Consider the following 11,794-nt stretch of genomic DNA (forward strand, 5'->3'; position numbering starts at 1 on the left):
TAAGTTCAATTTCTGTAGTCACCCCCAGGCCTGATTACTGCCACACCTGTTTCAATCAAGAAATCACTTAAATAGGAGCTATCTGACACAGAAGTAGACCAAAAGCACCTCAAAAGCTAGACATCATGCCAAGACCCAAAGAAATTCAGGAACAAATGAGAACAAAAGTACTGTAATTGAGATCTATCAGCCTGGTAAAGTTTATAAAGCCATTTCTAAAGCTTTGGGACTCCAGCGAACCACAGTGAGAGCCATTATCCACAAATGGCAAAAACATGGAACAGTGATGAACCTTCCCAGGAATGGCCGGCTGACCAAAATTACCCCAAGAGTGCAGAGAAAACTCACCCGAGAGGCCACAAAAGACCCCAGGACAACATCTAAAGAACTGCAGGCCTCACTTGCCTCAATTAAGGTCAGTGTTCACGACTCCACCATAAGAAAGAGACTGGGCAAAAAAATGCCTGCATGGCAGATATCCAAGGCGCAAACCACTTTTAAGCAAAAAGAACATTAAAGAGACTCTGTAACATTCAAAAGATCCCCTGGGGGGTACTCACCTCGGGTGGGGGAAGCCTCCGGATCCTAATGAGGCTTCCCACGCCGTCCTCTGTCCCACGGGGGTCTCGCCGCAGCCTTCCGAACAGCCGGCGACTGTGCCGACTGTCATTTTAAATATTTACCTTTGCTGGCTCCAGCGGGGGCGCTGTGGCGGCTTTCCATTCCGAACTACACGGAAATACCCGATCTCATTCGGGTCCGCTCTACTGCGCAGGCGCAGGAAACTTGCGCCTGCGCAGTAGAGCGGACCCGACGGCGATCGGGTATTTCCGTATAGTTCGGAGCCGACAGCCGTCAGAGCGCCTGCGCAGGAGCCAGGAAGGTAAATATTGACGTCACCGCTGCCCGGACTCCACGGAGGGCTGCAGCGAGACCCCTGACGGATGGAGGACGGCGTGGGAAGCCTCATTAGGATCCGGAGGCTTCCCCCACCCGAGGTGAGTACCCCCCAGGGGATCTTTTCATGTTACAGTTCCTCTTTAAGGCTCGTCTCAATTTTGCTAAAAAAACATCTTAATGATTGCCAAGACTTTTGGGAAAATATCTTGTGGACCGACGAGACAAAAGTTGAACTTTTTGGAAGGTGTGTGTCCCGTTACATCTGGCGTAGAAGTAACACAGGATTTCAGCCAAAGAACATCATACCAACAGTAAAATGTGGTGGTGGTAGTGTGATGGTCTGAGGTTGTTTTGCTGCTTCAGGACCTGGAAGGCTTGCTGTGATAGAAGGAACCATGAATTCTACTGTCTACCAAAAAATCCTGGAGGAGAATGTACGGCCATTTGTTTGTCAACTCAAGCTGAAGCGATCTTGGGTGCTGCAGCAGGACAATGACCCAAAACACACTAGTAAATCCACCTCTGAATGGCTGAAGAAAAACAAAATGAAGACTTTGGAGTGGCCTAGTCAAAGTCCTGACCTGAATCCTAATGAGATGTTGTGGCATGACCTTAAAAAGGCGGTTCATGCTAGAAAACCCTCAAATAAAGCTGAATTACAACAATTCTGCAAAGATGAGTGGGCCAAAATTCCTCCAGAGTGCTGTAAAAGACTCGTTGCAAGTTATCGCAAACGCTTGATTGCAGTTATTGCTGCTACGGGTGGCCCAACCAGTTATTAGGTTCAGGGGGCAATTTCTTTTTCACACAGGGCCATGTAGGTTTTGAGGTTTTTTTCTCACTAAATAATAAAAACCATCATTTAAAACTGCATTTTGTGTTCAATTATGTTATCTTTGACTAATAGTTAACGGTTTTTGATGAGCAGAAACATTTAAGTGTGGCAAACATGCAAAAGAATAAGAAATCAGGAAGGGGGCAAATAGTTTTTCACACCACTGTACATAAGAATTGGATTCAAAATAGCCACACTTAAAATGGGAAATGCTAAGAAGGATTTTCTATTTTTTTTACTGTAGAAAAATCACTGAAATCATAACGTGGACAGTGCAATACATATGTTCTGTAAGTAGAGCAAGTATTTATCTACTTATATATGTATTTTTTTTCTGAGATAGTATGGCTTACAACTCCTCTTTAAGAAAATCGCATCAATTTTCCCATTTGATTCCCGGCAGATCTTTGTGACCGAATCTGCCAGAAATCTATTATACCATGTCTCATCAATGGAATTCCAACCGTTTTCTGACCTAATGTTGATCAGACATATCGATGGAACTGAATGGAAAATTTATGTTGATCGGGGGTGGGCCAAGAGCAGTGGTCAATCGACGATTCAAAGTGTTGCACTGCATTGCACGGGTCTATTTGAAAAGGGCTCCTGTAAAAAAGGGCTCCTGGTGTAGCCCATATATACCAAATTCGGCTGCAAAAAGGGCACCTGGTGTAGCCCATATGCCAACTTCGGCTACAAAGGGCACATGGTGTAGCCCATATATGCCAACTTCGGCTACAAAGGGTGCCTGGTGTAGCCCATATGCCAACTTCGGCTACAAAGGGCACATGGTGTAGCCCATATATGCCAACTTCAGCTACAAAGGGCGCCTGATGTAGCCCATATATGCCTAATTAGGCTACAAAGGGCACCTGGTGTAGCCGAAAAAGCTAGTTTTAGTTTATTAGGCAAAATTTGTTGGGTTATAAAAGGGCTCTAGATATAGCTAAGAAAAGTGATTATTATGACCTAACTGCTCCCTACTTTCACACAGCACCCTCCCCCGAGGGTGCCTAACCCTAATCCCCTAGGAGGTGCCTAACCCTAAGACCCCCCCCCCCCCGCCCCCTTGTGATGCCTAATCCTAACCTCCCCTGCACCCTCGAATCAAAAATCTCGGCTATAAAAGGGTGCCCTTTTGTAGCAGAATCAAAAACCTTGTAGCCTAAAACCTTGTAGCTGAATAAAAAATATGGGCTACAAAGGGGCGCCCTTTTGTAGCCGAAAACCTTGTAGCTGAATAAAAAATATGGGCTACAAAGGGGCGCCCTTTTGTAGCCGAAAACCTTGTAGCTGAATAAAAAATATGGGCTACAAAGGGGTGCCCTACTGTAGCCAAAAACCTTGTAGCCTAAAAAAAATATGGGCTACAAAAGGGCGCCCGCTTGTAGCCTATATCAAAACTCCGGAGCCCTTTTCACCACCTTGTAGCCCATATTTGCAGAAATAACATTGATGTCTATGGAGGAGCCCTTTTCATACAAGCAGCTCAGGAGCCCTTTTCAACAGATCCCGCGAAGACCGTTCGCGAACTTCCGCGGAAGGTTCGGTTCGCGTAAAAGTTCGCGAACCGCAATAGACTTCAATGGGGAGGCAAACTTTGCAAAATAGAAAAAATTATGCTGGCCACAAAAGTGATGGAAAAGATGTTTCAAGGGGTCTAACACCTGGAGGGGGGCATGGCGGAGCGGGATACATGCCCAAAGTCCCGGGGAAAAATCTGGATTTGACGCAAAGCAGCGTTTTAAGGGCAGAAATCACATTGAATGCTACATTGCAGGCCTAAAGTGCTTTCAAACATCTTGCATGTGTATGCATCAATCAGGGAGTGTAATTAGAGTACTGCTTCACACTGACACACCAAACTCACTGTGTAACGCACCGCAAACATCTGTTTGCGTAGTGACGGCCGTGCTGGACTGGTGCGCAACATAGCCAGAGTGTAGGCCGTGGCAGTTTTCCAGCCCATATGGTCGCCGGGCTGTGGTAGCTCAATGATAGAACAACAGTGACTGTCAAGCTGATCAAATTTGGTCTGTCCACAATAAAGGAACGACCTTATTATCTTCTTGTATTTAGGTAGGCATAGGTAGGAGTTCCAGTATAGGTAGGTAGGCATAGGTAGGTGCCTCAGTAGTTAGCTAGGCATAGGTAGGAGACCCAGTATAGGTAGGTAGGCATAAGTAGGTGCCTCAGTAGTTAGCTAGGCATAGGTAGGAGACCCAGTATAGGTAGGTAGGCATAAGTAGGTGTCCCAGTAGTTAGCTAGGCAGAGGTAGGAGACCCAGTATAGGTAGGTAGGCATAGGTAGGAGTCCCAGTATAGGTAGGTAGGCATAGGTAGGTGCCTCAGTAGTTAGCTAGGCATAGGTAGGAGACCCAGTATAGGTAGGTAGGCATAGGTAGGTGTCCCAGTAGTTAGCTAGGCATAGGTAGGAGAACCAGTATAGGTAGGTAAGCTTAGGTAGAAGTCCCAGTATAGGTAGGTATTTGCCTTAGTAGTTAGCTAGGCATAGGTAGGAGACCCAGTATAGGTAGGTAGGTGCCTCAGTAGTTAGCTAGGCATAGGTAGGAGACCCAGTATAGGTAGGTAAGCAAAGGTAGGTGTCCCAGTAATTAGCTAGGCATAGGTAGGAGTCCCAGTATAGGTAGGTAGGCATAGGTAGGTCCCCTAGAATAGGTAGGTGTCCCCGTATAGGTAAGTAGGTGCCCCAGTAGTTAGGTAGGCCTAGGTAGGTGTCCCAGTATAAATAGTTAGGCAGGGCCTGGCTGGCACAGTAATATCAATTACCAAGGTCCAGCTGCAACAGATAGGGCTGTATAATGTCAGTGTCGGTGAGCAACACACAAAAAAAAACACATCAGGAAAACATAAGAGCTCTCAAAAGAGCTGTTGAGGGGTGCTATTTTAGCAATAACAATTAGCCAGGAGCAAGCCAAGAGCCTAACTAATCTTTCCCTAGGAGAAAAAATCTGCAGCAGCTCCCTAGTCTGTCTATTTGCAGCAGGCACGCGAGTGAGTGTCATGGCCAGCGAGCCTGCCTTATATAAGGGGGGGCTCCAGGGCTTAGTGTAGCCTGAATGGCTACAATGTGCCTGCTGACTGTGATGCAGAGGGTCAAAGTTGACCCTAATAGTGCATTATGGGGCGAATCGAACTTCCGCAAAAGTTCGCATGGTCCAGGCGAACGCGAACCACCAAAGTTCGCCTGGAACCGTTTGCAGGCGAACCGTTCTCGACATCTCTAACTACAACTAGATTACCGGTAGTTTACTTTCAATAGTTTTTTTATTAGATTTTAGACAATAAAAACATGCGAAATTGGCAATGTCAAGTAGCCAATGATAGAATAAAAACAATACAAATCAGCCAATCATTGGAAAGGGCTTCAGTCGCAAGTAGACAAGGGCTATATGACCGGCAGGGGGCACCAGCGTGCAGGAAACTCCCTCTCATCCGCCCCCCTCCTAACTAAACTGCCTAAAGGAGCTGGAAATGAAGTTTAAAATATGCAAACACTAGTGCACCTGACAGGTGGGGGTCCCGAGCACTGCCACTGCGCAAGACCCCCAAACCAGCATGTAACACAATAGGGGAGTGCAGGCAAGCCCTGGAGCTGCAACCACCAGGAACTCGCCCCCACCACTCCTTCAACTTACTAAACACAAAAGGCTCAGCCTGAATTGCTCAGCCTCTGCTTAATTAAGAACTGCAGACTAGAGATGGCCCGAACCGTTCGCCGGGCGAATCTCTCTGGGCCTTGTACTACTTCCGGGTCGCTATGACCCGGAGTAGTACGCCTGCACTGGCCCGGCGGTGTGCATCCTATATCGCGCTCCTGTTGCCGGGCACTCTCTGCGCATGACCGTGACGTCACTCATGACGTCACGCACATGCGCAGAAAGTGCCCGGCAACAGGAGCGCGATCTAGGACGCGCACTGCCGGGCCAGCGCAGGCGTGCTACTCCGGGTCATAGCGACCCGGAAGTAGTACAAGGCCCAGAGATTCTGAGATGTTCGCCGGCGAATGGTTCGGGATCCGTTCGCAACATCTCTACTGCAGACTAGGTGTAATGTATTTGCATTGTAATGTATGATTGCTCCTCCTAGTTCCCAGCGCGGCGCAGGGGGGGCTGGCATCAGCGGTACAATGACCCAGAGTCATGTCAATGTGCACACTACATGCCTCTGGGTCTTATTAGGATTAACATATGCCACCTCGGGTTCTCTATAAGCTGGCTGAGGTGGCCAATAGCGACCGATCAGGTGTGTATACGGCTGCTACCGACCCGACACCCATCCTGCAAGCAATTCTGTCTAATCCAAAAATGATCTAGTGTGTGTACAAGACTTAGGGAAGCTGTCGTTACCTGACCTCTGGGCAGAGTACATATGTGCAGGCTAGTAGGTTGGGAGATGGCACACCTTGGTGTAGTAATAGGGGATATAGAGTTTGTGAATGCACCAGGGCTTCTAAACCAGAGGAGCTTATAAGGGGCCTTCATTCAGCCACTGCATTAGCTCTTCATTGGTGCCATGCTGGTAGTGGTCACTTCTATATGTGCTTTAAATAATGGTTATTATTAACAAACTGCTCCTCTCTCCTTGTTCACATCTCTGTAACACTCTAGTTATCCTTGGCAGATTTTGGAACTCCAAACCAATGGTTATGTATGGAGTACTTCTGGGGGAGCAATGTAAAAATTGCACTGGATCCCAGAGCTGCTTGGCTACACTACTGATGTACACTTTCTGGACATTTGATGATGGCAGCTTAGATGTATACCATTCATATCTACCGTATTTAGTTCAACATTAAAAGCCAAACTTTCATCCCATGGCTGAAGATACGCATACGCCTAGGCAGGTAGGAATTTTAGACTGTCAGCTAAATGGAAACTCTGAAGCGAAAGTTGTATATGAAAGCCCCCGCCCCTTCACCAGAGTACTATCTTGGCTTGTGCACCATCGATCATCGTCATCTACTGTAGTGTGCTGAGAACAAAGTAAGGGAAAGGAAAATTTTAGTCGATAGGGGAGCTCTTTGCAACTCTACTTGATAGTTCAGTGGTTGGGTCCAGGTTTGCAACTTGTGCGTTGTGTACCACCAAACAGCAAAAGCAATGAAATAAAAAACATAAGGAGCTCCTTGCCTGTATATGTACTAAATATACAAGTTCTCTAAGGGCCCGTTTCCACTAGGAGCGGTGCGATGCGGCTACATAGCAGAAACCACGATAACCGGCACCATCCATGAATATATGCTCTTTTATTTTCTCAAAAATGCATTACAGCAATCAAGGCAACAGATGATTAGCATTCTGTAATCATCTGACCCATCTACAGATGATTACAGAGTGCTATATGATTGGCTAATGACTGCTTGAACTGGGGTATAAATAGAGATGTAAGAGCATTATGTGTTTGTACATTGACAGCATAGCTTGATAAAGGGGCGGCTGCCCTGAAACGTTGCCTTGATTGCTGTAATGCATTTTTGAGAAAATAAAAGAGCATATATTCATGGATGGTGCCGGTTATCGTGGTTTCTACTATTGAACAACCTGGAGTGCAGCTGGGTACACTGTGGCACATCTTATCATTCGATATTGAGGAGTGCTCCACTACCTACAAATACAATGCGGCTACATAGCTGCAATGCACCGCAGGTGTCCTGAAACACATGCACGGCAATGGAAGAGTTTCCACTGCGTGCATGTTGTGCGGAGCGGTGCAGCATGCTGCAGATTCTCACACGGCCGCATCCGCCCGCAGCCGCGTCCCATCTCCTCAATTGACTTCCGCATTGGGAGATGCGGAAGTGATGCGGCCGGCGGCGGAAGTGATGCGATGTGGCTAGGTAGCCGCATCGCATCACTAAGAAGTGGAAACGGGCCCTAAGACCTCGTTTACACTTAATCAGTTGCTCTCAGTTATAGCTGAAAGAAAACTGATTTTCAAAGTAATGCCCATGTTTTCCTATGGCACCTTTTACACTTAGCGCATTTTAACTGAAATCTTTTTCACAATGCACTGCTATGGAAAAAACGTGTACTAACACGTATCAACGCACACTAACGCACACCAACTGATTAAGTGTAAAAGGGCCCTAAGGTTTTTCAGTGGTCACACCACTTGATCTTATTGTTTTGATTGTGATCATCACGTCTAAGGCTGGTTTCACAGTGGGACATTAAGGCTGGTTTCACAGTGGGACATTAAAGTCCCACGTTACAGCAGCCAGTAACGCAGCCTAACTCACAGCACTGTAAAATCAATTGTGCTGTTCACAGCGCACATGTTGCGTTACATTGTAACGCAGCACATTTAAACAAAGTGCTGCATGCTGTACGTTATACTAAGCTAAGCAGCGTTAGACTGCTTGCACATGCTCAGTAATGTTGGAGGCGTTAGTCTCCCAGCCACATGGCTAATTAATATTCATTGCACTGCAGAGACTCGTGGTAGGACTGTAGTGTTGTCCGGATCATGAACGAATCGTTCATTTGATCCAGATCTTTTTTTGAGTCGAATCATCCAGATCATCACAATGAAAGATTCGGTTCACAGTGGATGTCTGTCTGGAAGAAACAGGAACATACAGAATGTACAGTGCAGGGAAAGTCCTGTCCTGCTAGTCATTTCACCCAGTCTGCTTCCCTAGTAAAATGATTCAAATGATTCGGTTCAAAGATCCGGATCTTTTCAATGATCCGATTCAAAATGATCCGAATCCTTAAGAAGATCCGGACTTCCTATCACTAACCTGCTGCTTTGAGAGCTGCATAACGCAGCTCAATCTGACGTCCAACTTCAACACCACCATACGTTGCGTTAGGGGCACGTTATGCGACCATAACGTCCCCTAAAATGCAACGTCTTGGTGTGTAAGTAGCCTAAGGGTAGATCATTTTTGCAGGGAAGCAAAGAGGAAGCCACCAGGCTCTCCAAGTGGATCCGAGGCGGGATGTTTTCCTTGTATAAATCACAGGTTGACTGCGCCCATAAGTGAATGCAAGAGCTTACAAAATGAAAAACTTTTGCATTCACTTATGGGCGCAATCAGTCACTTGGAGAGCCTGGCGACTTCCTCTTTCCCCTCCCTGGGCAAACTAAGAAACATGCCCACGGATGCTGACAGTTGAGCTGACAATGGCACACAATAATGTGCAATGTGCCACCGCAAGGCCCTAGCTCTCAGGGAATCACAAACACGTCTGTTAGTTAAACGCAAGTTTAAATCCTGATGTGTCAGTCATTAGTAAGCATGGGGAATAGACGTAGGGTGCTCTAAGCAATGTAGATATTGATCATCAGTGGGCAACCATGTTTTATTATACTTTGTAAATAAACGTCTTTATTTTATCCAGCGGTAGTGGTGCATCTAAGGTTATTTTTGACGCAAAGAGCCACATTGATCATAATTTTAATCAATATCGATTTATAGCAAAAATCGATCACATCTTAAATTTCAATTGATTGAAATCTATTAAAAATCTGCATGCTGTGCATGCTTGGATTTCATCCCTCCCTTATCAGATTAAGATCAGAAAGGGATTGATCTGTTTGCCATATTGGGTGGCAATCTAAACATGTATGACCACCTTAAAGGAAACATCAAGGAAATGAAGCTAATCCCGGGTTAATTACCTGGGGCCTTCTCCAGCCCCTGCAAGCCTATGTGTCCTTCACCGCAGCTCCACTCTCAGCGAGTCACCCGGGGACCCTCCATAGCAGCCGCTGACCTATCAAGGTCGGCAGCTAATGAACATGTGCAAGCTCGTGGCCGATTTGCTTGTTTTCACGCTCCCGTTGCCAGGAGTGTCCTGCACAGGCGCAGTACCTCTGCGCAGAACGCTACTGTCGAAGGGGGGCGTGAACACAAGTGGAGTGGCCACACGCTCGCACATGTGCAGTAGCCGCCAACCTCGCTAGGTCGGCGGCTGCTACGGAGAGTACTCCAAGCGACCCTCTGAGCAGCGATGGGCCTTCGAGGAGGCAGTCAGTCTAATTCAGAATTAAAATGAGGCTTAATTAACGCAGGTGTGAGCATGGGAGATGGAGTTACTTATCCAGAAGTCTGTTGGCTTCTATGCGTCTCAATCCACTCGCACGCGACCTATGGGACACATTGCACTACTCATTACTGCACTTACTCCTTCTGGCTTGAAGGAGGAAGTGTGTTAGCGAGCAGTGGTGTGGCTAAGGAGGCGTGGGCCCCGATGCAAGTTTTACAATGGGCCCCCCCCCCAAGCACTCTATACATAACAATTGATACAGCACACCAAAACCTGCCAATGTCAACTACAGCGTCAGAGGTGTAAGAAGGGGATGGGGAACAATTTGTTAATGATTACCACTATTCAAAGTATCCATAGAAGTAATTATTATTATGAGCACAGGACCAATAGAGAGCTAATATTGTAGTTGAGGGAGGGCCCTTTTGGCCCAAGGGCCCCATGCGGTCGCAACCTCTGCAAACCGAATTGCTAAGCCCTTGTTAGCGAGCCTTGGAATGCTTCCCATAGGTTGCGTGCGAGTGTATTGAAACGCAAAGAAGCCGATGGACTTCTGGGTAAGTAACCCCGTCTCCCGTGCTCACACCTGCGTTAATTAAGCCTCATTTTAACTCCGAATTCGAATGGCTTCCTACTCGGAAGCCCATCACTACCACTGAGAGTGGCACTGCGGTGAGGGAAACAAGCTTGCAGGGGCTGCAGAAAGACCCTGAAGTAGATCTTAGTGTTGTCTGGATCATGAACGATTCGGATCTTTGATCTGAATCTATTTTGTGAGTCGAATCATCCGAATCATCAAAATGATTGATTCGGATCGCAAAAGGGGCGGGGCAAGGAGCGACACGCCCCCTCTCAGCGGGCAGCGGGGTCCTGGAAGCAGAGCAGAGATGGGATCGCTCTGTTGGAGGGGAGCCAGCCTTGCAGCCACAGGTAGATGAGAGAGAGGGGACATGGGTGCCACTGCCAGATATGTGTAGAGCACACATACTGGCTATAACGTGCTGCCCATTATAGGCTGTCTGTTCCTTAGTGCTGCACAGTGATCACATGGGAAGCTTTTGGCTCAGCTCAGCTCAGTAACTTTGCAGGCACTGTGATTGCAGCGCAATATGGTCCTCCTGCACTCGGCACTAAACAGCTGCACTTATCTTCTGGGAATGCTTTCTTTCACTGTGCGACGTTGGCATTCAAAGTATACAGATGAACATATAGGTGAAATACATGTAAAGCATATGATTGCAGCATGTGGGTATTGTGTGCAAACATTTCTGCTCTCTGCTCGTCCCTCCTCCCTTCTCTGTCCACTCCCTGCCCTCTGTCCATCTTCTCCCCTTCTCTGTGTGTCCACCCCCCTCCCCTTCTCTGTCCACTCCCTGCCCTCTGTCCATCTTCTCCCCTTCTCTGTGTGTCCACCCCCCCTCCCCTTCTCTGTCCACTCCCTGCCCTCTGTCCATCTTCTCCCCTTCTCTGTGTGTCCACCCCCCTCCCCTTCTCTGTGTGTCCACCCCCCTCCCCTGTCCACTCCCTGCCCTCTGTCCATCTTCTCCCCATCTCTGGCCACCCCCCTCCCCTTCTCTGTCCACTCCCTGCCCTCTGTCCATCTTCTCCCCATCTCTGGCCACCCCCCTCCCCTTCTCTGTCCACTCCCTGCCCTCTGTCCATCTTCTCCCCTTCTCTGTGTGTCCACCCCCCTCCCCTTCTCTGTGTGTCCACCCCCCTCCCCTTCTCCTGTCCACTCCCTGCCCTCTGTCCATCTTCTCCCCATCTCTGGCCACCCCCCTCCCCTTCTCTGTCCACTCCCTGCCCTCTGTCCATCTTCTCCCCATCTCTGGCCACCCCCTCCCCTTCTCTGTCCACTCCCTGCCCTCTGTCCATCTTCTCCCCATCTCTGGCCACCCCCCTCCCCTTCTCTGTCCACTCCCTGCCCTCTGTCCATCTTCTCCCCTTCTCTGTGTGTCCACATCCCTCCCCTTCTCCTGCCCTGCTAGCAGAGCCGGGATAAGGTCCTCCAGCACCCAAGGCTGAGACACCAAAGTGCGCC

The sequence above is a fragment of the Hyperolius riggenbachi genome, chromosome 1 (assembly GCF_040937935.1).
Source record: "Hyperolius riggenbachi isolate aHypRig1 chromosome 1, aHypRig1.pri, whole genome shotgun sequence".
Classification (NCBI taxonomy): Eukaryota; Metazoa; Chordata; class Amphibia; order Anura; family Hyperoliidae; genus Hyperolius; species Hyperolius riggenbachi.